The following is a 25,583-nucleotide window of genomic DNA, read 5'->3' on the forward strand; positions in this document are numbered from 1 at the left end:
CTGGAGGTTGAACTCAACAAAGTTCAAGTTGGAAACACCAATTTTTAACCATGACGTTTATTAACCAGAGGAAGAGCTTCTCACAGGATGTGATCAGCAGTGTTCCCTATAAAGCTGAGTGCTTGGTCGTCCACCCAGGACAGATTTAAATGCCACCCAGCTGATTAGCAGAGTGCCCACTGCTGGCAGGGTGTGTTTCTACTGGCGGTGCACATCCGCACATGCGCTGGTGCACAAAATAAAAACTTTTATTCCGCACATGGCTGGAAAAATAGAGAAAACATTGGTGGTCGGGTCTTCTTTTCTTGGAGCCTTTAATTAGTGCTGGACATCTTTCTAAACAATCTGCTGTCATTCCAGCACATGGTGGTGAGCAATATACAGAAATTCACTGGCTGAAATTGATGGGGGGGGGGGGGGGGCGGTATTTCAGATGAATGATCACAGTGATTTCTTCTGGCTTTAAATGAGATGGAGGAAAAAACATCGAGTTAGTGGGCCGGATTCTTAGCTGATAAAAATCTGTAGGTCTGCCTTGACCTGAATAGCGCTATGCTGATTTGCCATTAAAGAAGGAGCTACTCCTGTGTTCCAAGAACTGTCGTTAAGGTTGCTCCTGCTGGGCACACCTGATTGCCTCTGCTCCCTTTTTTCACCACCTTTATTGCCTCACTACAGGGTCGCTTTTCCTGCCCACTGGTTTTCAGTGGTTCCCCCCTCTGCCCCTAGTTCTCTTTTTCCCCATTGTGAAATGGTTTTCCTTTCTGTTTCTACCTGTTCCAGCCCTGAGGCAGAGAGCAGAAAAACACATTCATTAGGATTTGCCCTGGCCTCTCACATGCATCCAACTACAGTGAATGAGACTCTGCTGTTTGGCAGGTATGTGGTGTTGCCGCTTGACTTGGCTTTTACCCTTACATGGTTTTGGGGTTTGAAGTTACTCTAGTACAGTGTTTCTTAAACTTTTTAAGACCAAAGAACACCAAACAATATTTTTTTTTATGAGGAACACCAAGGAAAAAAAGGTCGGGGAGGGGGAAAGGGGAAGGATCAGGGGGAAGTTATTGAGGAAAAAACGGTTTTGGGAAAAGTTATTGAGCAAAAAAAAAAAAGGTTGCCTGCCCCTTTAAGTGTGGCCATTTTGAATTCTGTTCTCCGTGGCACACCTCCAACTGCTTCGCATGCATGCTACGGAACACAGTTTAAGAAAGATCTACACTGCTCTAGTACATATGGCCATACCAAAGGTCCATCTAGCCCAGGAGCCTGTCTTCTGACAGTGACCAATGCCAGGTGCCCCAGAGGGAATGCACAGAACAAGCAGTCTTCAAGTGAGCCCCCCCGTGTCGTCAAATCTAAATTATCCTTCTAAGTTACACAAAGGGCTAGACCCTCATGTGGTATAAATGTGGATAGTTCCACTTGAAGTCAATGGACTCATGCCTATTACAGCAGCTGAGCATCTGGCCAGGGTAGTTCTACATCTATTCTACTATATATCTGAGAGAGGGTGTGCTTCTGTCTGTGTGTCCGTCCAGCTAGCTGTGAGTCCTTTTGTTCAAGAACTCCTCCTAAACAGTAAGAGCCAGGACCACCAAATGTGGATGCAGCTTCCTCTTATCAGAATTTAAAGCAAGGGCAGGTTTTGGTTGTGCCAGGGCAATGGGTTGTGCCTGGAATTCGATTGTTTCTCATAAAGTGGAAAGGGAACGGTCTGGTAAGAGGGACAGTTATGCTGTAGAATGACCATGGGGGAGGGGGGGAGCTAAAGGCTAGAGATGGGGTGTGTCTAGACTACAGGGTTTTGTCGACAAAAGTGGACTTTTCTTGACAAAACTATACCTGTCTACACACTACGGCCGAGTTCTGTCGACAGTAAGTCGACAGAACGCAGCAGTTTTGTCGACAGCGGTAAACCTCATTCTACGAGAAATAACGCCTTTTTTTTGACAGAGTTATGTTGAAAAAGGCACCATTGCATCCAGACGGTGCTTTTTCCAAAAGAGAGCATCTAGACTCTCTGTCAAAAAAGCAGCTTGCTTTGTCGACAGAACTGGCTGTAGTCTAGATGTACCCATGGAGACCAGGACAGCCGGGATAGCTGTAATACTAGGGACCTGGCAGGGGTGAAGAAAGGGACAGCTCTCTACTATATATATCAGAGAGTTTTTCTGTTTGTCTGTGTGTATTTCTTCGCCCTGGTTGGGACATGCACCTCTCCCCCAGCTGTGCCCTCTGCAGCTGCAGCAGCCACGGAGAGGCGCTTCTCACCTGGCCCCAAGCTGCTGTGGTAAGAGAGGGCTGGGGTTGTCCTCTCTCCCTGAGGCAGCCTGCACCCCGACCCCACCCCAGAGCAACGATTTCAATGAAGCAGAACAAAACGTATTTGCGTTAAGGACCCAAGCAATGCCGGGCAAATCTTCTAGTCAGATGACATCCATGGTTGGTTAAACCGCAAAAGAGACAATGGAAGCGTCTCCCTCCGAGGTTTCCCCATTCAAACTCACTTCCTCTGTCTGGGGAGGTGTTTTTAAGAAGCAAGTGCCTCCCTTCCCACAAGCGACAGGTGTTGCATCACAGCTGCTGGGCCTTCCCCTGTTAGCTAAGAAACTCACTGAGCTGCTGTGTGGAAACGCTGAGCTGTCAGTGACCGAAGGGCAAAAGGCACTTGGTTCTTGTGAGATGGTTTCCCACATCTACATAAGCCTGTCTTGAACACTATGCAATTAACTCCAAGTAATGGGTTTATAATGACCGAAGAGAAGCCCCGTGAAAAAGATTGCAGTGGCCTTGATTTCATAAACTTTATTATCCCAGGCACCTACCTCAGCTAAGAACGGCCGGCTGCTCGTCTGAAACCAATTTAAATGTTGCCAGACCACCACCATTGAGTCCTGGCTTAGGTTCCAGGTGCCATAAAGTAGTTGTGTGATTTTTTTTTTTTTCCCCTCTAGGTTCAGCGTCAAGCGACTGAGGAGTCCTGCAGCACCGTAAAGACTAACAGATTTCTTTGGAGAGAAGCTTTCGTGGGCAAAAACACAACTGGGGCACCGTAAAGGCTTCAGCCTTGTCGACACTAAAAGGCAGATCGCTGCTGCCACGATGGATCTTCCAGAGTTTGATTTAGGTATGTGTGGGTTACACTGAGTCTCCTAAATGTTATTACTTTTGCTGGCACACAGTGGCTCCCCCGCAGAGGTAGCTGCATTTCAGGCATTTCTGGCAAGGGCTGCTAGCCCCTCCTCCCAGGGAGGTGTCGCTGTGGGCTCTTGCTCCTGGGGAGTCAGGATGTAACCTGCGGCGTCAGGGGAGGCCGGACCCACCACGGGCACAGGCTGGTTAACCAGAACTGGTAAGCCTCACACGTTAAGAGTGAGGCTTTCTGGTTAACTGGTTAACCGTTTACATCCCTAGACACTTACTGGGTTGAAGATGCTGGGTACCAAGTAAACATGAGTTGATTCGATTGTAACCTACTCAAAGAAAGGTCTTCATCTTTCAGGAAATCCTGAGATAGCTACAATATGAGATTTTCCAGGGAAGCCTCCCTGAGACTTTTTCTCTGTCCAAGTATGCTCGCTGTCTTTCGGTTTCAGAGGCTGGAGAGGGATGGCAGGAGACAAATCGCTTGATCATTGTCTTCGGTCCACCCTCTCTGGGGCACCTGGTGCTGGCCACTGTCCGCAGATGGGATACTGGGCTAGATGGATCTTTGGTCTGACCCAGTATGGCCGTTCTTATGTTCTTATGTAGGGTTCAGTAGGAAGGCGCTGACAAAGCAGTGCACGTTTGGTTATTGGTTCCTCGCATAATCAGTTCTTAGCTCAAGCCAGCCTTTGGGATTAGTGTGCCAAAGGGTAATCAGTCTTTGCAAAAGCAATGCTTCAAGTTCCCCCGTTCCCTTCTCACTTGCTTTGGCTCTCGGGAAGAACCCAAGGACGCACTGCATCATTATGCCACATTCAGGTGACAATAATAGGAGGGATCCTCATGAAAGCACTAAATGAAAGAAGAATATTTCCTCTTTTGTCCAGCTCTGAGTGCTCCGTGTCAGTGGTGCCATGGATTAGATCACTTAGTGGTTTTAACCTTTTCAACACGCGGGGGGGAGGGGCATGTTATTAAGAGGAGATTGGGAAGAGTTGTGATGTGGAAGAGACGGTCACTTTCCCCGGGAATAAAGGTCCTTGCCTGGGATTAGCATCACTTAATTTTCAGTAATCCATCTACCTACGTGGTTTCGCGTGCCTTTCTGCAGGGGAATGGCAGGTGCTGAGTTAATCAAGCGGTGTTGTAATTAGAACTGGCTGACTAAGGCCTTGTGTACACTGGTATGTTTTGTTACCAAAAACTGCCTTTTGACGACAAAACAGTGAGAGCGAATTTGTTGTGGAAAGCGCCCAGGTTTTGGGACAAAAAACTTCCAGTTTTGAGAGACACTTTTCTTTTCCCCTCCCTTTATTGTTGACAAAGAGCCAATGTGGACTTTGTTGTTTGTTTTGTTGAGAGAACTGGCTTCCGCCAGTATCCCACATGCCTGCCCTGATGGCTGTGCTCAGTGTTTTATGATCTCAGCTGCCCTGCAGACATGCACTCCTCTTTCAAAGCTCCAGGAAGTATCTCACAGCTGAGTGAGCTGCTCTGCTTGGGGAACAAAGAACAAATTGTAGAAAGGCTCCTGTTCTGCTCGGCTGGGAACACAGTGGCAGGTAGACAGCTGCTGCAGAGGAAGGGCTGAAGAGACGGCCGTGCTGCTTTGACATTCCTCAGCCCGGAGAGCTCCCAGAGCTAGGAGGGAATCCCAAGAAACCCAGGGATCACCTCTGCTTTGCCACAACACTGCACTGTGGAATGTCAACATGGTGCTGGCGATGTGGCCATGAAATGTCAACAACGGGAGGCAAAAAAACCTGGTTTGACCAGTTTTCACTTTTGGCGACTTTTGCATGTCGGCAGCACTGTTGTTGCCATCCCTTCCCAGTGCAGACCTAACCTAAATGGTGCCAGTGAGCGTGGCCATTCTGAGAAGGAGCTGGGATTTCGATACAACCGATTCTCTCATGTTTTGGACAAACCAATCCAGTTTTTTTTTTTACCAATCTGATTGGATTGATTTTTTTTGTGTGTGCACGTGTTTATTTTAAATGAAAGAATTTGGGGCCTAACATTTAATTTTCATCTTTGCATCTCTAAAATGAAGAACAGTGACCCTCCCCCCCCTTGAAGGTCCATGAGTCGATCTTGAAGCATGAGTCAGTACGATGACTTATGAACATTACTGACTTTGGGTCTTCACTTTGTCCCCTTCCTGCACTTTGATTTGTTCTCATTCTTAGATGAGACGATGAACAGCTGCCTACAGCTCCCGCCTGCTTTGCTCCTTCCTGACTCACCTGGTTCAGTTCCCACCTTTGGACCCGGCGGTTCCTCATTTAAACCTCTGCTGTGATCTTGCGCAGGATTCACCTACGTAATCTAGACACGAGATAGGGATTCCATGAATCGAGCAGACCTGGTCCCATCTCTGGCCACCAATGAGCACTTCTACAAATGTCCTATGAAGTCTCATCTTGCTGTTTTCAAGAGTTGGCTGCCATCTTCATGGAGTGCAACTTCCTTGGCTATTTATTATTGCTTGTGTTGCAGTAGTACCGGCAATCAAGGCTGAGGGCCCCATGGTGCAAGCCACTGAACAAACTCATGGTGAAAAGCATGCCCTGCCCTGACAAGCTTGCAAAGTATTGTGGCCATCAACAATGCTAGATCATGAGCTGGGATGTGGTGCAGCACGTAATCTTCCTCCAAATTCACAAGTGTTCAAACCTGGAACAGCTGGTTGGCCACAAACAACAGCTCAGGAGCCACACTTTGGAAAGCTGAGGGGGCATTTCTGGATCTGATGTTCTGGTTGAAGACCATCTCTAGTCAACACATGGTGGTTTCACCCTTCCTACTTTCTCCCTCCCCTCGGTCTGGTCTTGTCTAATTATCCATTTAGTTTCAAAATGCCAGAGATGAATGAGCTTGCAAATCTGGTCTAATTTAGGGATAAGCTCTGCTGCTTTGTGGTGCCCAAAGCCATAAACTGCTGCTGAGATTAATAGCTCATATTTAGCCAAAACCGTCCAAAGCTGTTTCATGCCAGTGTGCTACAATGCTGCTGAGGTAATAGCAGTTTATACAACAAATTGATACGTCAATAAAAAACTTTTCTTTCCCTTGTTAGGGTTGGAAAATGCTACTTGCATTGGTTCTTGGAGCTTTCCGATGATCTTGGATCTGATATCCTTGGCTGAATCCCAGAGAAAGTCCAAAATGGTCACTTTATTTTTTGCTGAGAAATTTGAATTTTGTGTGTGCACGTGCACGTTTATGGTCGTTTGCTGTGAGAATTTGTTGGTTATGATGAACAATTGAAATATATAACTAAAAAAAAATAGTTTCCATTGAAAAAATGGCAAGTTCTGAAGGAAATGAACATTTGAGGCCACAAATCAAAACTGTTTTTCCAACAAAAGGTTTTGGCCAACTGTATGGAATAGTTAAACAGAAGCGGGGTAAGGAAATGGCTTTATTGGGAGGAGATCCGGCCGGCTGAACAGTTCTTTGACATAGCAGCTTGTGTATAAACTAGAGAGATGAGGAATTTTAGTTCATTTGTGAAAGAGTTAATCTTAGACTCTTAGGATAGGTTGAAATCTCACGATTACCATATAATAAAGTAGGGATGTGAATGACTGGTCAACACATTAGTTGACTAGTTGCTTCCCCCCCCTTGCTGCCTCTATCAAAAAGAGGCAGCAAGGTGGGAAGAGGGGAAGAGGTAGGGGTACTTCAAAGTGGCAGATCCACATGGAGCCCGGGGTCAGCTGGGGACTCAGAGTTCCCAGCTGACCCCAGTCTCCATGCGGTGCTGCCGCTTTGAAATGCCGCTGGGAGCACGGGGCCAGCGGGGGACTGTTTGAGTCCCTTTGTCACAAGTCACCCCGTAGGGCAGCTAGTGTGACTGTAGATACCGCCTTCCGGGCGGAGTGGGGGTCCAGGCCCACCCTCTCTCCGGACCCCAGCCCAGGGCCCTGACGCCAAGCGCGAGGCTCTCAGCGGTAGCAGACGGGGAGATTCCCCCAAACGCGCCTGCTCTCGGGTTTCACGGCCCGCCCTGGGCCTTGGTCACTCTGCCCTCAGTCATGGTCGGGAGCGTGCTCTCCCCTCTTCTCTTCCTGCTTGCCACCCGACCACCAACCCCTGGCTAACTCAACGGTGGCTTTTAAACCCAGCCCTTCCGGGTCGCCCTCCCCTCTGACGCACCCGGGCGCGCCCGTGACGTCAGCGGCCGGCTCGGGCGCGCTCGTGACGCAGGCACCCTGTTCTGGCGCCTGCTGATGCCGCGTTACCCCGCTGTCCTGTTGCGCGCCTGGGGCGGTTTGGGTCCCGGTGCCATTTTCTACCCCCCCTCTTTGTCTTGCACTAGTGGGGGGTGGCGGGGTTGCTCCACCCCGTCACACCCTTGCTAGCCCCATGCTCCCTGCAGCCATGGGGCTGTTGCTACGCTTCAAAGGCAAAGGCGCCCTTATCGACACTTCGATTAGTCAATTAATGGAAATGAAACATCCCTATAATAAAGAACAAACCTCCTTCAGGCCTGGTTAGCCAGCGAGTGGGCATAAGAAATGAAACTTTTCGGCTAGAGTTTTTCTCAGAGTCCAGCTCCCAGTTGTGGCCACGTTTTCTAAAGCTTGGGGAGCTCCCTTGAAAACCTGGCCCAGTCTGGGCATTTTTAAGTCACCCCATTTTGGTAGAGCTTGAACGTTGCTAACGTTGGATGGTGTTTGGAGGAAATGAGTTGGTGGTCTCAACTGTTTGCCTGGTGGCGGAATCTCCGTGGCACTCAATCCACCTTGCTGGGAGTCCCCATAGGAAGCTCATGGATCGAACGGCCATGGGGAAGGGGCGCTAATGCCTCCTTTCGCCACAGAGTAGTGTTCTTTGAGGTCTGACGTTGTGGTGTCTCCAGCAACCGATGCTCCATGTTCCATGCAGGCTGCTACAAAGCCAGCATACTGGCGAGGGCGATTCCTGGCTAATACAGTTCTGTGGAGAGGCTCGTCAGTCCATTCTGTGGGGGCGCCAGCCTCAGCGCATCTCATAAGTGTTACCTTGGTGGGTGATCATAGCTAAGTTTTCTTTGTGAGATGTCACAGTGTCCACTGCCCAAACGAATCATGATGCAAGGTGTTGCAGGTGACTTATCTTTTAAACCATTATAAGCAAAAACCCAAGGAGATATGGAAGGCCTTGAATTACCTTTTACTAGGGGAAGCTGGAATTCATCTGCCAACATATATCTCTCTGGATGCCTGTGCCTGGAGAGGCATAGGTCCAATATCCCCACTAATTTTTCCATCCACATGTGGAATAAATTTTGTTATGTGCACCAATGCATGTGTGGATGTGCACCACCATTAGAAACACATGGTGTGGGCACTCTGTTAGTCAGCTGGTCGGCATCTGAATCTATCCTGGGTGGCCACCCAAACGCTCAGCCTTCAGGGAGCTCTAGTCCAAAAGTTGGTGGGGTTCTGTGTTAAGGGCTTCATCCGTGTTTGTGCTGTCCTGGTGATACGGTGAGTTCCCTGTTTGGTTTGCTAATGTGTCCTGGATTGTAGAGGCTTTGCTGGGATACCGCTAACGAAAGCTTGAGGCAGCAATCTGCCAGCCCTGGGCTTCTGTGTAAACCATTGTTTTCATTCCAGATTTGTTGTTTCTGGCTTTTTTTGTTCGTGTGCGGTGAGAAACCAGCTGTGAAATGATGGTGCCTGTCTCATTGGGAACAGCGATTCCCAGCCAGTGTCGTTTGCGACTTGCCCTCTTTTCAAATGTCTCTCGGCAAAAGGAAGGATTTACAGACAATAATCTGCACCACTCACCTGAACAAGTTAGACATGGCAACTTATGGCTGTTAAGAGGTTGTCCCATTGAGTTGAGCCTTTCTTATCAAAGTGATGTTCAGTATGCTTGTCTTTTCCTGCGTATAACCAGTGGCGCAGGAACATTTTTCAAAGTGGGGGTGCTGCGCTCTGTGTCCCCCCTCCCCCCCAACCTCAGCTGACACCGACAGCAAAACCCCAACATGTGGGGCCAGCAGCTGGGATCGTGGGCACTGGATTCTCGGCTGCCACCCTGCACCAGGAGCTCTGCTGCTCCCTGGCATGTGGAGCTTTAACCGGGACCCCAGTTTGCGGCGTTGGCGGCAGAGCCTGATGGAAGCCAAGAACCAGCATACGGGGCCAGCGGCAGCATACGGGGCCAACCTGGTGCATGGAGCGGCAGCCAGGAGCCCAGGGCTGCTACAGCACTTCCCACACTCCTAATTCCCATGTGTATGTTTATAATCCCTTATTGACAATCCCTTATTATTCTGTCCCAGGAGGCCAATGGGTGTTGGCCAGGTTGAGATGGATCGGAATTGAAAGCATTTCCCTGAATGGGGCTCTGATTTAAGCCACCTTCTGGAGTTTGTTTTGAAAAACGGAACCCTGACTCATGCATTAGGAAGGGCTTAGAAATTCGGCATCTGCAGAGTTGAGTCTGAGAGAGAATGGGCAAGCTCCCCTCTGCGGCTTTCTCGCCCCTACGAAGAGGGCACAGCGGTGAAAAGCTAGACGCGCCCTCGGTGCTCGAACATTACTCATCAACAGCGCCCTGCTGCTGATTAAAAGAGTTAAACAACAGGGTTATTTCACTTTGCTGAGAACCTCACACCTGTCGCCCACGTAAGATCTGCCAGAGGCCGTTCAACATCTTGTCATTCACCACATTGGGCTGTTGCTTTATGTGTGACCGTAAAGATACAGCTTAAGGTAAACCACCAAAATCTTCCACTCTTCATCGGTGGCGGAACGATCCACTCCATGCAGCGACTCTGGGCGTTGTCAGAAACATCACACCATATTTCTCCAGTGTAGGTCTGGCCGGGTAAAGAGTAGGGCTAGACCTAGGAGCCACAGTGTCCTTCTTCCGGCAGTGTCGGTGCTTGAAGCCAAAAGTGTCTCATCACTTACCTGATCAATTGCACGTTGCTGCACTGGGTGCCAGGGGGAATTCCCTGTGGACATGTGTGCTAATCAACTCGTAAGAATGGCCAGACTGGGTCAGACCAGAATTCCATCTAGCCCACTGTCCTGTGTTCTGACAATGGCCACTGTCAGGTGCCCCAAAGGGAGTGAACAGAACAAGAACCATCAAATGATCCCACCCATTCCCAATTTCTGATAAACAGAGGCTAGGGACTTATCCTCCATGAATGTATTTAGCTCTTTTTTGAACCCTGTTCAAGTAGGAATAAAAGATCCTCCGGAAAAGGGTTTATTTTCCGGAGAATCACGTCTAGACTGGCGCTTTTCTCCGGCTTATCCCCAAGCTGGAAAAAAGCGGCAGCCATGTAAATGCAAATGCCGTGGGGGATATTTAAATCCCCCGCGGATTTGCAATTCCGACTGGTCTAATCTGCATCTCTTTTCTGGAAAAGGGGTGCAGTGTAGACACAGCCTACATGTTTTGTTAGTCTTTAAGGTGCTACTAGACTAGTTGTTGTTGTTTTTAAGCTTCAGGGGGTAGCCGAGTTAGTCTGTACAGGATAAACTTAAAAAACAACAAATGGTCTGGTAGCACTTTATAGACTAAGAAAACAAGTAGATTTTCCTAGTTCTTATGTTATGGGAACAAGTAAATAACTTTTCCTTATTCAGTGTCTCCACACCAGTTATGATTTTGTAGACCTCTATCATATCCCCCATAATTCTCCTCTTTTCTAAGCTGAAAAGTCCCAGTTTTTTTTAATGTCTCTTCATATGGCACCTGTTCCAACCCCCCCGTCATTTTTGTTGCCCTTTTCTGAACTTTTTCCTCTGCGTAGATATCTTTTTTGAGATGAGGCAACCACATCTGTACACAGTATTCAAGATGTGGGTGTACAACTCCTTATGCGGAAGAATTTGTTGCCCTTAAGTGAGCACATGGCACTAGAAAAGATGATGGTGTTAATAGAGTGGGGCCGATGTTGTCCAGAAGCCTTTGCAAACTTTCTTTCATATAAAGAGCCTGAATTCAGCTGTGTTAGTGCCCCATGGTACGTGCTTTCTGAAAATGTTGCTACCCACTGCAAGGGTGCTGTTTCCAAAATTGTTCCTGGAATCTGAAAGTTGTGCAAACACTTAGGTGAAAAAGCTTTCAATGCTGGATATTTTCATGCAGCATCCCCGAAAATAATTGGCTATTTTCCCTTTCCCTCCATTGATAAATTTCACTCTCCATTCAGGGATCGGAAACATCCTATGTGACCTGGGTGCCCAATCATTATGAACGGTGCATAGTCAAATGCCTAATTGCGGTGGTTAGCTTGTAAGCAGCCTGTAGGCTGACATACCGTGGAGGAATCAAGGAACTTTGAAAAAGAAGCCAATTGGTAAAAATCTCTGTATTAGCAGAGAGTTTGTGAACAAAAAATGAAAATTGAACTATGTGGCTAAAAACTCTTCACTAATTATAACTTCCCTGGTCGTTACGGTTTTTCAATTTGTTTGAAATCTTGGTGTCATGTTTGTGAGCCCAACCAAGAGGTTAATAGAGGAAGGAGGCTTTAAAGATTTGGGAATTATTCTAGGACAAAGGAAGCTCAGTTTCAGCTCCCTGCTCTACTGCCGACTTCCTGTGTGGGACTACACTTTAAAAAACAACGAATAGTCTTGCAGCACCATAGAGACTAACAAAAAATGTAGATTGGTAATAGAGAGGTAGCCGTGGTATCATGAGCTTTCCTGGGCACAACCCACTTCTTCAGATGAATGGATTTAAGGTGTCCAGTTTTCAAATAAATAGCACAGAGAGAGGATGGGGGAGAGAAGGAAAAAAAGGAGAAAGAAATTGTCAATTAGAGAATCCATGCTAAATGAAGCTGATAACAGTACTTAGTACCCACTCTATGTACCCTTTGATTGGGTTTTTTTGTCATTAGGATGTGGAACGTAGTGGGCCATCCAGCCAATGTCTTTGTTTAGACTTCTGTTGTATGTATCAAACTTGTCAATGAAATTATGTTCTGTCGCTTCCCAGTTGAGCTAGCTTTTGAAATTGCTTTGAAGTAATACAGTGACTTTGAGATCCATTAACGAGTGCCCGGGCAAGTGAAAATGTTCCCCAGCAGGTTTATGTGTGTTGCCTTTTTGGATCTCTGATTTGCGTCTATTAATTCTTTCTCGTAGAGACTGTCCAGTTTGGCCACTATACATGGCCGAGGGGCATTTCCTGTGTGACCTCAGTCAGGTCACATGGCCTCTCTGTCCCTCAGTTTCCCGTTTGCAAAATTGTGATTCCCTACCTCTCACCGGGATGTTTGAATAAACACGTTAAAAGCTCGCCAGGCACCGAGGCAATGCAAATACTAAGAGTTCAGGTCGGTTTGGCTTGGACTAGAGTTTCATGATGAAAAGTTAATTTGATTGTAAAGTAATTCCACATGGCCCGGCCTGTTAAAATCACAATCTCAAGAACTTGATTTCTTACGGGTAGGAATGTTGTGCTCAAAGCCAGCCACTGTTTTTATAATACTTCATCTATAGATAGATAGATAGCCCATCTAGTGCTAGCTTCATCTGAAAGGCTCAAGTGAAGGAGCAACTTTTCAAACATAAACTAATTAATGAGAGCCAGTGGCTGGGGAGTCACAGTCAAACAAAGTCAAAATAAGGCACATGTTTTTAACGGGGAGGTGCCCCGGGGCTTGGCCATTTAAAAAGACCATCAGCAGTAGTGGCAGCAGGAACTCTGAGCCATTGAAATCACCACCTGAGCCCCGAATGGTATGCTGTAGGTGGCACCGAAGGGCCGACTGGGGCAGCCTAGTTCCACCACCCGCCCCTTCCAGGGGCATGCAGCTGCCCCTCCCCATCTTGCCCAGGGGCCTGACAAGTCTGTCAGCCACCCTGTAATAGTGTGAGTAACCCCTGGAACAACGTGCCCAGAGAAGTAGTGAATTCTTCATCTCTTCAAGTCTTCAGATCAAGAAATTGTACCTTTCTGGAAGAGACGCGTTAGCTAGACACACGTTCTTGGGCTCAAAACAGGATTAACTGGATGAAATTCTGCCTGTGTCATACAAAAGGTCAGATCAGATAACCTAAAAGTGCCTTTAAAAAATCCACTCATTATCTATGGCCACGAGAGTTTGTAACTCCTGGTTCTTGTCTCTCGCGGCTCTCTGAGGGGGCGTCTATAGTAAGCTACGCAACTTGTCGATTTCAAAATAGCTTATTTCATAATTTATGCCAAATTTCAAAATAACCCGCTATTCTGAAATGTCCCATACTCCTCGTGGAACAAGGTTTACAGATCGTCGGAATAACAAGCCCGTTATCTTTTGAAATAACGGGTGCACTGTTAAGATGCTGGATAGCTATTTCGAGATACCACCGGTATCCCGAAATAGCACCGCAGTGTAGACGTAGCCAGAGTGTTTGGGGAGGAGGTAGACTGTGGACTGTATTGGATATAACTGAAGGTCTGACTCCTTTGCAGGTAATGTAAGAGTCTTGGTGCAGGTCTAATATACAATGAAACTTTTCATTGTGGTGTACGCCAGGTGAGTTTTAACTTCTCTGTGAATGACTGGAGAACAGGATGGGGACTTATAGGTATAAATAGGAAGGGAATTAATTACATATGTCTTTGGAGATTCCCAGAATAAACTATGGTGCAAATTACTTCTGCGTTCACCTCCTTGCTATCCTTGTGTCCTGGAAAAAAAATTTCATATCTGCTTTGCACTTTAATTTAACTCCCTCCCCCCCCCCCCAGTTCTTTGGTTTATGTGCGAGGAGGGTGAGATTTTTCTGATGACTTTGCAAATCTTTTGAAATACCTGAGGTTTCCCCACCACCCCTGCCCAGCCCTGTCCCTTCCCTGCCCCCTTGCCTCGGTGTCAGTTCTCCAGTCTACGTGCTGAGAAGAAAAGTTACAAAGGTAAAAGTCTGTAATCCGACTCCCCGGTGACCTGTCCCATCCTGTTCCGCAGCACTGTAAGAACTGAAATACCTGCACCGCAGAACTGTGATTCCAGGAGACGAAAGCAGCCAGGTGGGAACCAAAGGTTCCTTCGTCATTTTCCTTCACGCTTTCTGACAAAAACCTGTCAATGCTGAGAGAGTTTACAAAGGTGAAAGAGGCCTCTGCAGCCAGAGGTGGTTATTAATGAGGCTAACAGGAGGTGTGCACCAGCTTCGCTTGGGAGTGTACGGTTCAGGATCGCAAACTTTGAGTGAAAGGCGCTGGTCTAGCAAAAAGCTCTGCACTGTGTAGATTTCGAGCTGCACGGTTTTACCTCTGCTGCGATCTCGGAAACACATTCTTCTCTTGTCCCTTTACACATGTCCCATAGGCTTCCCCAGGGCTGGGGACAGACTTTGTTGGCTTTAAGGGGGCCTTGGCTTTGGGACCCCCAAAAGGGGCGGGGCCTCAGGCAGAAGGGGCGGGGCCTTGGGATAGCCAGCCCTCAGTGCTTCCTGGAATGTGTTATACCTGCCCCAGCCAGCCTTCAGCACCACCCAAATTGCACAGTGTAGAGCTCTGGCAGTGATTTAAAGGGCCCACATCTCTGGTTACCACTGCAGCAGCAGGGACAGTGGCCTGGAGCCCTCAGGCTGTTTTAAATCACTGGGTCCTAGCTCAACTGTCTGTTTCCTCCTGCCTCCAGCAGCAGCCCTGGGCTTCCCCCATTCTGGACTTTTTTTCCCTTTCATTTCCTTTCCTTTTACCATTATCTAGCAGCTTGGTTCCTTTGTAGGCTTATCACCTTTTAAGACATCAGAGTCCAAGGGGACGTTATGGATTCCATCCTTTTCACGGGGCAGGATGTGACAGCTTGCAATTATGACAGTATCTCTGAAACTCCCCTGGGCATGTGTCCTTGCTGTTGTGGAGGGCTTGCCTCTCATTCTGCACGGTAAATGTCTTCCCCGTAGCGCTGACGGGAGGGGGGGGAGAGGAGGGGAAGTGTTGTGCATGTGAAATCGAGTAAGAAATGCAAATTGTTCATTTTGTTTGAAATTTTCTGTAGAACTTTATTTTTTTTGATGAAAAAATACCAATATTTTGAAATGTTTTTAAGTGTTTCATGTCATAAGGAGAAACTGCTCTCAATGTTTTTACTTGCTTCTCTTCATCCTGTGGAGGAAAAAACCCAAGTTTCCAAGATTTTCGACAACTTCTACCTTCAAACATTCAAGTTCTAATTTCAAACTTCAAATTCAATTTCCCATAGGAATTAAACTGCTACAGGTAGAACTTCTTCCCTTGGGGTCTGACCGGTGCAGAGCCAAACCATGGGAGGTCAATGTTGTCTGGCAGCATTAGCAACTCTTCCACTGCTTGGGGGGCTCTTAGAAGACAATGGGGGGTCAATTAGAGTTAAATAATAGCACAGCACACTGAGAGCCAGGACTGGTAGCTGTAAACAAACTTTATGGGACCACAGAAAATTTTGCCACACCCATGACAAGAGGACATCCGGCTCACTCAAATCATACCAGACTGGATATGTTGTCTGACCAGACTAGGGAGGTTCAACCTGTACTTTTTGAAACACCTTCCTTAGAAATGCAGCCCCTTCTTTTAATAGGAGCAAGAACTTAAGAGAACATACGGGCTGTGTCTAGACTGCATCCCTTTTCTGTAAAAGGGATGCAAATTAGACACATCGCAATTGCAAATGAAGCGGGGATTTAAATCCCCCCCGCTTCATTTGCATAAACATGGCTGCCGCTTTTTTCCGGCTCGGAGCTTTGTCTAGACGCGGATCTTTCGGAAAATAAAACCTTTTCCGAAAGATCCCTTATTCCTTATTTTAAGAGGAATAAGGGATCTTTCGGAAAAGGCTTTATTTTCCAAAAGATCCGCGTCTAGACTGGTGCTTTTTTCCGGCAAATTTCCGAGCCGGAAAAAAGCGGCAGCCATGTTTATACAAATGAAGCGGGGGGGATTTAAATCCCCGCTTCATTTGCAATTGGGATGTGTCTAATTTGCATCCCTTTTATGGAAAAGGGATGCAGTCTAGACAGAGCCCCGGTGGCGCTCATGTTTCCTGTGAAGGCTCCTCTGTTCCCTTCTGACCCTTTTTACCAGCGCTCTCTTTGTTCGGGATAGCGTTGTTCTTAATTTTTTAGGCATGATGCCATCTATCCATGTCTATCATGTTGGCCACGCCCCAATTGCTGTAGCCACGCCCTTTGGATGAGGGTTCTGAATGCTGATTGGCTGGAGCTGGGAGAAAATAACCCAAACATTCCATTCTGTAGAATTAGCCACACGGGAGCGGGAGGAGATTCTTTGGGGGCATCTGGACAGGAAAAGCGTAACTAGAGCTACGATTTCTTATGTCAAAATTCATCCAGGAGAGAGCGTTTCTCATGGAGGTCATGCGAATAGGAGTCTGTCCTCAAAACCCTACCACACCCTAATGATATGGTGTTACTCATGAGCACTTTACTGGTAATTAACAGAGTTAAATACTGGGTTTATTCCACCTTGTCTTCAATCTAACAGGTTCGCATATCTGAGATGCATCAAAGGCCAGATGTGCTGGTGGTTTCCTTCTAAAGGTAAGCAAGGTCGCCTTGCTCGCAGCACATCAGGAGTTTTAATGGATCTGACGTCATTTTAATATAGTTGTCATCCACCAGCACGTACACAGTCCCTACGTGGATGGACTGAAATTCACATTGGCATCGATGCAATGCTAACATTATGGTGGTGGTTACACAATGCCAACAGTTCTGGATTTCATCAAAACTTGTACGAGGCTGCGCTGCACATCCTTGTATTTCATAGTTGACATGTAACAACCAAAGTGCAATTAGGTCCCAATGCAGAACAGGGGAGCCATCTCATGAAGCACGTGGACAGGGGGTTACGTCCCATTGGGGACAATGGGGACTCCGGCAAATGGTTACAGTTAAGCATGTAAATGCTCTCTTGAATTGGGTCGGATTTAAGAATGTGCTTAAGTGCTTTCCTGAATCAGGTCCTGAAAAAGGAAATGAGATCTCCCGCCGCGCTGCATGCAGCTTCTCCTTGAGGGCAGGAAGCCGAGCACCCTGCTTCAGGGCATTCGAGTTCCTGACGCCTGTGGAGAAGCGAGGCACAGCAGGCTGGGACAGCAGTGGGGCAAGGAGAGCAGGCGGCAGGCCTCTCTGGCGTCCCCTGTCCTTGTGGTGAGTGGAGGGGGGTGGGAGTCAATTCCTGCTGCCCCTATGGCAGGCCCCCGTAACCCCTCAAGCCACATTGCTCAGGAGAGGGGTTGAGGAGGGTTGGCGGGGGAGCAGGATTGGGGTTTGGGGGAAGGGTAGAGTGGGGCAAGGGAAGGGCGTGGCCTGCGGCAGGGGGGTTGCCCAGGGCCTCACCCCTTCCATCGCCTCTGGCACAGGCAGACCCCGCCTGCTTGGCGGGGGGGGGGGGAGGCTGGGAACGGTTTGGGCGTCAAGCGGATTGTCCCAGGCCTTACCCCCCACCTCCCTTGAATGGTTCATTAGCTGTTACTTTTGCTGGGCACAGGACCATCGTCGTGCTGGGGAAAGCTGGCATTTCGGGGCCACTCAAGCGGACTCTGGCACGGTGATTGACTCCCAAACCGTTCCCCACTCTCCCCTGCCATGCAGGCCAGGGCTGCCTCTGCCAGAGGTCATGGGAGGGGGTTACCCCTCACTGAAGCATCCCAGCCGGGAACACAAGGGAGCTCCTCGTCTGAAATCCCAGCGGCTGCAGTACCCGTTTGGGAAACGCTCCCTGAGCAGCTGCCCCAGCTGCTCGTAGGTAGCCCGTCTCCTTTAACAAAGGCCTCACCTACTGGACAACTTCATTAAGGTGCCTCTCAAGCCGGCTGACATGCCTGTCACTTTGCGTTTGTCAGAACATGCCGAGCTGGCCTGGGCCGGGCTGTGCAATGAGGCTGCTCTGTAACGCAGAGCAATCCGGAGGGGCCCCCCGGAGAAAAGCTGCAGCTCCATCTTTTGTCTCGTAGGCAGGAGCTTGGGGACCAGCCCCAGGGGAGGACTCACTCGCATGGGTTTGCAACGCAGCGTGAAACGTGACGAAGAGAAGCGTGGCGACTCCGTGTGTCTTTATTTTGAAAAGCCGCTTTCATTGTTACTGCCCTCTTCTCTCGCCCTGGCTGGGACCAGAAGCAGAGACTTGGAAAGGCCGAGAGAGAGAGAGACTGTGTGAGTCACGTTTCCAACCTGAGTAGCCATGGGAGCTGCAAGGAATTGTGCGGAAAAGCAGGCATCTGTAAGATTTCCAGCTGGGGTCTCACACTCCGGATCCCCTAAGGACAGGCCATTACCAGGGCTTTGGACCTAGGCACTTCAGTTCAGTAAGGACTGGCCTTTGCTGCAGAGCTGAAGGAGGAACTCCCTCAGCTGATAGCAACACTAGGCTATTATCCTTTACTGCACCAGGCAATGGAAAGAGAATCAACACAGCTTATATCTGTGTGATAGGCAGGGGAGTCGACAGCTTCCATAGGCCCCTGGGCAAGGTGGGGCGGGGCCTGTGCTCCCAGAAGGGGCGGGGTCTTGGGTGGGAGGAGTGAGGTGGGACAGCCAGCCCTCCGTGCCTCACAACACGCCCACAACACAGTGCTCTGGTGGCACTTTAAAGGACCCAGGGCTCCAGCCACGGCCGCAGTAGCAGTAGGCAAGTGGCCAGGAACCACTGGGTCCTGGGGCAACAGCCTCCTGTGCCCACCCTGTTGGCAAGCCTGGTTACCTGCACTCGAGCTATTTGGTGAACAAGTGCCGCACCCCCCCGAAATTCATCTACTGCTGCTTTCTAACCCCTTGCCCGCAGATCGGAAAGTGAGCAAAAGGGCCAGATTCTGGTTTACACCAGTTAATCCTTGGAGTGACTCCAGTCTGCCAGCGGAGTTCAGCTTCTGGCCTCCCCCGGTCTCAATGGCCTGGTCCATTTCGTTACGTAGCACAAAATAGACTCGTTAGGGGCCTCAGCACTAATCCACTTGTCTGAGCAGCATTACCCGGGTTCTACAACTCCCCTTGCCTCTAGCCCAACAGCTGCATTTGTCTCGCTCCCTGCTTGTAAATGTCACGCTCAGGTTGCTCCCCAGAAGTTTCACCTGCTTGGCTCACCTGTTCTATCCTTTTTTTTTTTTTTTTTTGTAAGATAAATAATGGCTTGTCTTCTTCAAAAGGGGGTGAGAGAAAGGAAGTACAAGAGTGCTGGCAGAGAAAGAGCGGTTAATATTTCCCCTTGTAAAGAAAACATGCTTGTTGCATGTACATTTAGGAAGCAACGAAGCTTTTTGCAGGATAAGATGTGACAGCAAACTGCTAAATTTAAAAGTGTCTCTGCAGCATGTCTCAGCAGGATGACCGGGTTTGTCTGTATCTGCAAGAACAGCAAGGAGTTTGATAGCACCTTACAGACTAACAGAATTATTTGGGCATAAGCTTTCGTGGGTAAAACCCACTTTATCAGATACATTGGGGTGGAAATTATAGAGGCAGGGATACAAGTACTAGTATGACAGAAGAAGGATTTACTTATCAAGTGTAGGTCCAGTGTTAATTCTGTCAGGATAGGTATGGCTCACACCCAGCCGCTGATGGGGAGGTGTGAATACCAGGAGAGGGAAAATTGCCTTTGTAGTGAGAGAACCAATCTAAATCCTTATTCAGTCCTAATTTGATTGTAATACATTTGCAAATGAATCACAGCTCTTCTGTTTCTCTTTGTAGTTTGGTTTGGAAGGTTTTTTTGTTTTGTTTTTTGCAGAAGGTGTGATGGACCGGGCCAGGTCTGGGCACAGCTGAGGGCATCCCCTTAGGGCGAATTGCTCAATCTAGGGTCTCCTTACACCCCTGACTGGAGGCCCTTGCCAAATAGGCCACAGACCGGTCACACAGAGCATTTCAGCTGCCAGCCTGGTCAGCTAGAAGCCTCATGAGCAAAACCCCTCTGACACCCCAGTTCTCCCTGTGCCCCAATCAGTCCCAGGCCTGCACACAGGTGAGGGGTTATAGAACCCAATCTCACCTACCCCGAACGGGTTCTTCCCGGTCCCAAGAAACCAGCCACAGTTCCAGGTCAATTTACACTCTGGATCTTACCCACAAGATCACGCTGGGCCAGTCCTTTAGAATCTACAATCAAAAGCTTTATTACTAAAAGGAAGTAAAGCATGAGAGTAAGGCTGTTAAAGGAGAATACATTACATGCATCGAATCACCCAGTTCTCAATGCAGGCTCTTAGCAAAGATGTTATAACTGCTGGCTTAAAAGTCTCTGGTGTACATCCTATGTCCTAATAGCATAGCCATTGGCTGAGCATTCCTTGCTTATTGCTCAGCCTAGGACAGAGAATTTTCCAGCATCCATACAGAGTACATGTGTATAACTCCACATACAAACATTATACAATGGCATGAGTAGCCTATGCAGAATCAGTAGAACATAAGCTTCTGTTTGACACCTCACATAGCCCCCTTTGTACACACTTTTGGGGCAAACACCCCCCCATGGGCTTCTGGCTGCTCCCCTTAAAATCTAGTAACGTGACAGAAGGATGGCTACTTTTAAATCCATTTATGGAGTTTCATGACCGCTGCAAAGGGCGGTAGGATGAGGAAAGTGAAGTCACTGGAGCAAGACCACAGTGGAGTTTGGATCTCAGTTAAGATGTGGTCTGACCCCTCCCTTGATAGCGCAGACACCTGCAAAAAGAGGGGGAGTTTTAAAATGATGCACTCCATATAAGCCCTCCTTTCTGATGCCTGCATCTCACCTCAGTGTCTGGGTCGAGGGTTCCCCCTCTTCATAGGCGATCCCGCTTTTGTAAAAATATCTTCCAGAAGCTTCTAAGCGGCGTTCTTACGAAGCAAAAAATGCTGCAAGTTTTGTAAATTGTTTTTGGTTTAAAAAAAAAAGGAAGAAAAAATATTTTGGTTTCTCAGCCAGAAAGAGAAACAAATTAAACCAAGCTGGAAATTTCCATTAAGCTTGAAAAGCCACGTTTTGATGGAAACATTCTGACCCATTGTAATACTGCAGTCCTTGGCAGGGGGTGGATGAGAGACAGAAATTTGTGGGTACCAGCTGACTGTATGGATGTAGCTTTACTGGTTCCTTTGCTACTCGTCTCTGGGGCCAATGGCCAGAGGCTTTGTTTATTAGCGGAATGGTAGGAACTGGGAATGCTCAGCATTTCACAAGCAGCCACTCTGCAATGCACAAGAATAAGGCCCCCTGCAAACTGAATGTGCATTTATGGCCCTATGCAAAGGCTTTATGTCAACCATGACTGGTGTGGAAAAAGTAACTAAGGAAGTGTTAGTTACTCCTTTCCATAATGCTAGAACTAGGGATCACCAAATAAAATGAATTAGTAGGTTTAAAACAAGCGAAAGGACATAATTTGCACAACAGTCAACCTGTGGAACTCCCTGCCAGTGGATGCTATGAAAGCCAAAACTATAAAAGGGTAAAGGAGGAGCTAGATAAATTCATAGAGGACAGGTCCATCCATCGTTATTGGTCATGATGGATAGGAACGGTGTCCCTAGCCTCTGTCAGAAGCTGGGAATGGGCAACAGGGGATGGATCATTTGATGATTTCCTGCTCTGTTTATTCCCTCTGGGGCACCTGGCATTGGCTACTGGCAGAAGACAGAATACTGGGCTTGGTGAAGTTTTGTTTGATCCAGTATGGCCGTTCTTATATTAATAAACCCAGAAGGGAAGGTGGGGGAGCTGGTGTTTGCAGATCAGCCAGAGCTGAGCAGCACAGAGCAATCCAGAGACTTACCGTCCCCCTCACCCCCACACACACCTTCTGGACTCCCTGCCGCAGGCCTGGACGTCTCTGCGTTCAGCAGGCAGATCGGGAGTTGAGTTTGGTCTCACGCTGTGACGCTATGTAGATTCTGAGCTCTTCGGGGCAGGGTCTGGCTCTTCCTCTCTGTGTATCCAGCACCTAGCACAATAAGGCCGGGCCCTTTAAGAAACACAATGCAAATGACCCCTTTGGTTTTTTTCCTCCTTCAAAGGAAACCATCCCTCCTGGCATGGGCACTGCACAAACAGGCAGCAAGAGAAGGCCTTTCAGGCTTCGGTATTGGCTGCAGTTCATCTTAAACTACTTAATTCCCTCCCTCCCCAGCCCCCCCCCCCCCCGGAATAATTCATTCTGAGGGTGGCAGAACTGGCTGCTTACAGTAGTTAAACTCCAGCCTCAATCTCCCTCCCCCCCGCCCCTCTCCCCTAGCCCTGCCTTGCCCTTTTGTGAAGATTTATAGAGCCCAATGGTCTGAGAACAAATGAGCGATGTGTTCTGCATACTAATGACAAGACACTGCTTCTGTATCGCAGGGCATGGCTAGGTCAGGCCAGTTTAGCCATAAACTTTCTTTATGTGCGTATTACACCGCAGCTGCAGTTTGTTGGCCTGGGATGCAGCTTTGGAGATGTGTCCTGCAATAAATTGTATTTATTTATTTGAAAGAAGGGCCCTACCATATATCAACACCACCGGAGGGGGGGAAAACGCCCTTCTTTACCCTGGCAGCTTTATTTATGAGCACAGCTGGCAAGGTAGGTGCGAGAGAAAGATCGGGACAGGAGGAAGTGGGTGAGAGAGGGGGAAACGGAAGGGTCTGTCTTTCAAAGAAGTGGGGTTGATTTTCTTGGCGTCCAGTTGGTGTGATAATGAGCCTCCAATTTATGCTCGCTGGGTAACGGCAGGCTCTGAGTTCAGGATTGCAGGCTAAGCAGCTATCTTCGTTCCGCCTTGTGGGGTGAAAGCTCTAGATTAGGGCTTTGGAGCTGGCTCCGATTGCAGGAGACGCCTTTGCCTCTCCGTGCCTTACCTCCCCATCTTCAAAATGGAGCGAATGGGCCTTGCTTGCTCTGCTTTGTAAGTTCTGTGAGGGCAGGGGAAGAGCTGGCCTTACCATGAGGCGAACTGAGGTGGCTGCCTCAGTTGCCAGACTGGGGGCACCACTAGGACCCAGAGAATGGAGACTTCACAAAGTTTTGGCCCAAGCGAGGGGGCATCATTTAAGCTCCCCGCCTCAGGTGCCAAAATATGGGCCGGCCCCGGGCAGGGTCTGGACATGACTTGTAGGTTTTAAGGCTAGACGGGATCATCATAATGATCCAGTCTGGTGCTTTTCAAACGACAGGGTGCAACCCAGGACTGGTTGAATGTTGGGCTTTAGGTCCCGTTGCTGCAGGGGGATCAGGTGAGCAGCGGAGGCCAAGGGGGAGGAGGGTGGTTAGGCAGTTCCCTGCCTGTCCTGGCACCGCAGACTGCGCTGCGCCCCAGACGTGGCCGGCAGCAGGCCCAGCTCCTAGGTGTGTGTGTGTGGTGGGGGGGGGGTACTATCTCCACACTCCCATGGGCTGGGAACCTGCTTCTGGGGTGCAGCATGGTCTGCGGTGCCAGGAGAAGCAGGGAGCTGCCTTAGCCACGCCCCCGCTGCCCCACTGCTCGGGATCCGCTCAAGGTAAGCCCCTCCTGCCCCCGCCCCAAAGCCAGAGCCCCCTCCTACATCCCGAGTGCTCATCCTCAGCCCCACCCCGGAACCCACACTCTAGTCCCATTATGTCGGGTTGTGGCATCAGCAATTTTCTTGAACAGGGTGATGAGGAAAGGTTTGAAGGTCACTGCGCTTGTCTGCCCTCTTGCACACTGCAGGCTGCAGAACCTTAGCCCTCCTCCCCCCGTAATAGACCCCAGACCTCAGGCTGAGCTCCTCAAGCGACAATTTAAAGACTTCAAGTTCCAGAGAATCCACCCTTTGTACTGGTTTATACCCGCGCGTGACCCACGGCCCATCCTGCAGAAGAAGGTATAAACCCCACAGGCCCTCTGCCAATCGGATCCAGGGAGAATTCCTTCCGGGGTTCAGAACCGGCAATCAGTGAGACCCTGAGCGTGTGGGCAAGACCCACCCGGGAAAAAATTCTCTGTCGTCACTCAGAACCTCTTCACCTCGCCTCCCATCCCAGGTTGTGGGAGGTATTTGGGACTGGCCGTTGCAGTTGGCCATGTGCCGTGGTAGGCTGAGGTCCCTGCAAGCTGTGCGCTTGTGCCACCGCTCAGGAGAAATTCCAGTGCTGCCCCGCGGATTAGCAGAGCGCCCACTGCCGGGGGTTTTGTTGCTACCGGTAGTGCACGTTCGCACGTGCCCCGGTGCACGTGAAGAATGTATTCCGCACACGGATGGAAAAGGTTAGCGGGAAGTTGGTTTGTAGCAAGCCTATTATACCATCCCCGGAATAAACTCATCAAGCTCAGCCTTGAAATCGGTTTCTTGGCCCCCCTGCTCTCCCTGGCAGGCTGCTCCAAAACTTCCCTCCTCTGATGGCTAGAAACTTCCATCTAATGTCACCTTGGAGGTGGCCAATTTATGTCCATTTGTGCTGGGGACAACATTGGCCTTTAATGTAAATAACTCCTCTCCTACCTGCCTCTGTTGGATCTCACAGCGAGCAACCCTGTTTTGCTCCAACTTCCTTTCGTGCAGGCTAAACAGGTCAAGCTCTGAGAGTCTCCTGGATAAGAGGTTCTCTGTTCCTCTGATCATTTCTAATACAGGTCGGGCCTCTCAAAACTGGGACTCTCTGGTCCAGGAACATCTGTGGTCTGGCAGGAGCATGGATGATCCAGGACCAGAGAGCCCTGGTGCAGGGCTGTTGGCTGGGAGCTCCTGTGGGCCGGTTGGGCAGCAGGCTGCCCAGGAGGGTCAGGGACTCAGTGTGTGGCGGTGGGGCTGCCCACTGGAGCAGGGAAGCCCAGTGGGGCTGGCAGGACAGTGGGGCCAGCAGCAGGAGTCAGCCGGGAGCTGGGAAGGCCGGTGACAGGGGGCCAGAAATGACCTCCCCTGATCTGGCAAAATCCCTCATCCGGGACAAGTCAGGTCGGGAGGATGCCGGGTCAGGGAGGTCCGACCTGTAGCCCTTCTCTGCCCCTCTTCCCTTTTGCCTTCCTTCTCCTTAAAAACGTGCAGCGCCTTACACAACGGACCCCCATCTCCATTGGGCCTCCAAGTGCGACTGGGATCCATGCAATAACAAAATCAGAGACGGAACGAGTGGGAAGGTCTCAGCCTTGTTTTCTACAATGGAACCGGAAATGTGGCTGCCCATACACCGCCAGCAGATCCTGCCCCCCCCCCCCCCCCGGGCGGAAAGGGACGTGACGTGCAGGGTCTGAGCAGACAGCAGTGTGTGTGTGATTGCCCCGTTCCTCTGAGCAGATGAGACTTGACCTAGAGTGGGGGAATTTAAGGCGCCGGGTCCCAACCAGCTGTTTGCATGGCTTCGACTCAACCCCCGGGGCATTCGAGGAGTGGGTGTAGCTCCGAATGGTTTCATGTCCTCGGGTTTCAATGATAACCCCCCAGAGGGACCCAATCCTGTAGTCTCAATGCAGCATCACTCCCATTTGGTGGGGCGCTTAGCCAGCATAGAGGCCATAAGACCAGGTACTCTATAGATCCCGTATAGGATCAATAAAA

General features: G+C 49.2%; 1 long non-coding RNA gene across 3 annotated transcripts in view; it reads left to right on the forward strand.

Moving 5' to 3' along the window:
* Positions 1-25,583, forward strand: part of LOC112544943 (uncharacterized) — a 197,569-nt gene that overhangs the window by 33,217 nt on the left and 138,769 nt on the right. Inside the window, exons 2-4 of one of the 3 annotated variants that reach the window (XR_012896923.2) lie at positions 784-879; positions 2,955-3,127; positions 18,068-20,610. This is a non-coding gene — a long non-coding RNA (uncharacterized LOC112544943). Of the gene's footprint in view, positions 1-783; positions 880-2,954; positions 3,128-5,336; positions 6,854-18,067; positions 20,611-25,583 lie in introns of those variants that run through there. The other 2 variants (XR_012896922.2, XR_012896921.2) reach the window with 2 other exon arrangements.

This window comes from Pelodiscus sinensis, chromosome 20, assembly GCF_052426305.1.
Source record: "Pelodiscus sinensis isolate ZL-2025 chromosome 20, ASM5242630v1, whole genome shotgun sequence".
NCBI lineage: Eukaryota > Metazoa > Chordata > Testudines > Trionychidae > Pelodiscus > Pelodiscus sinensis.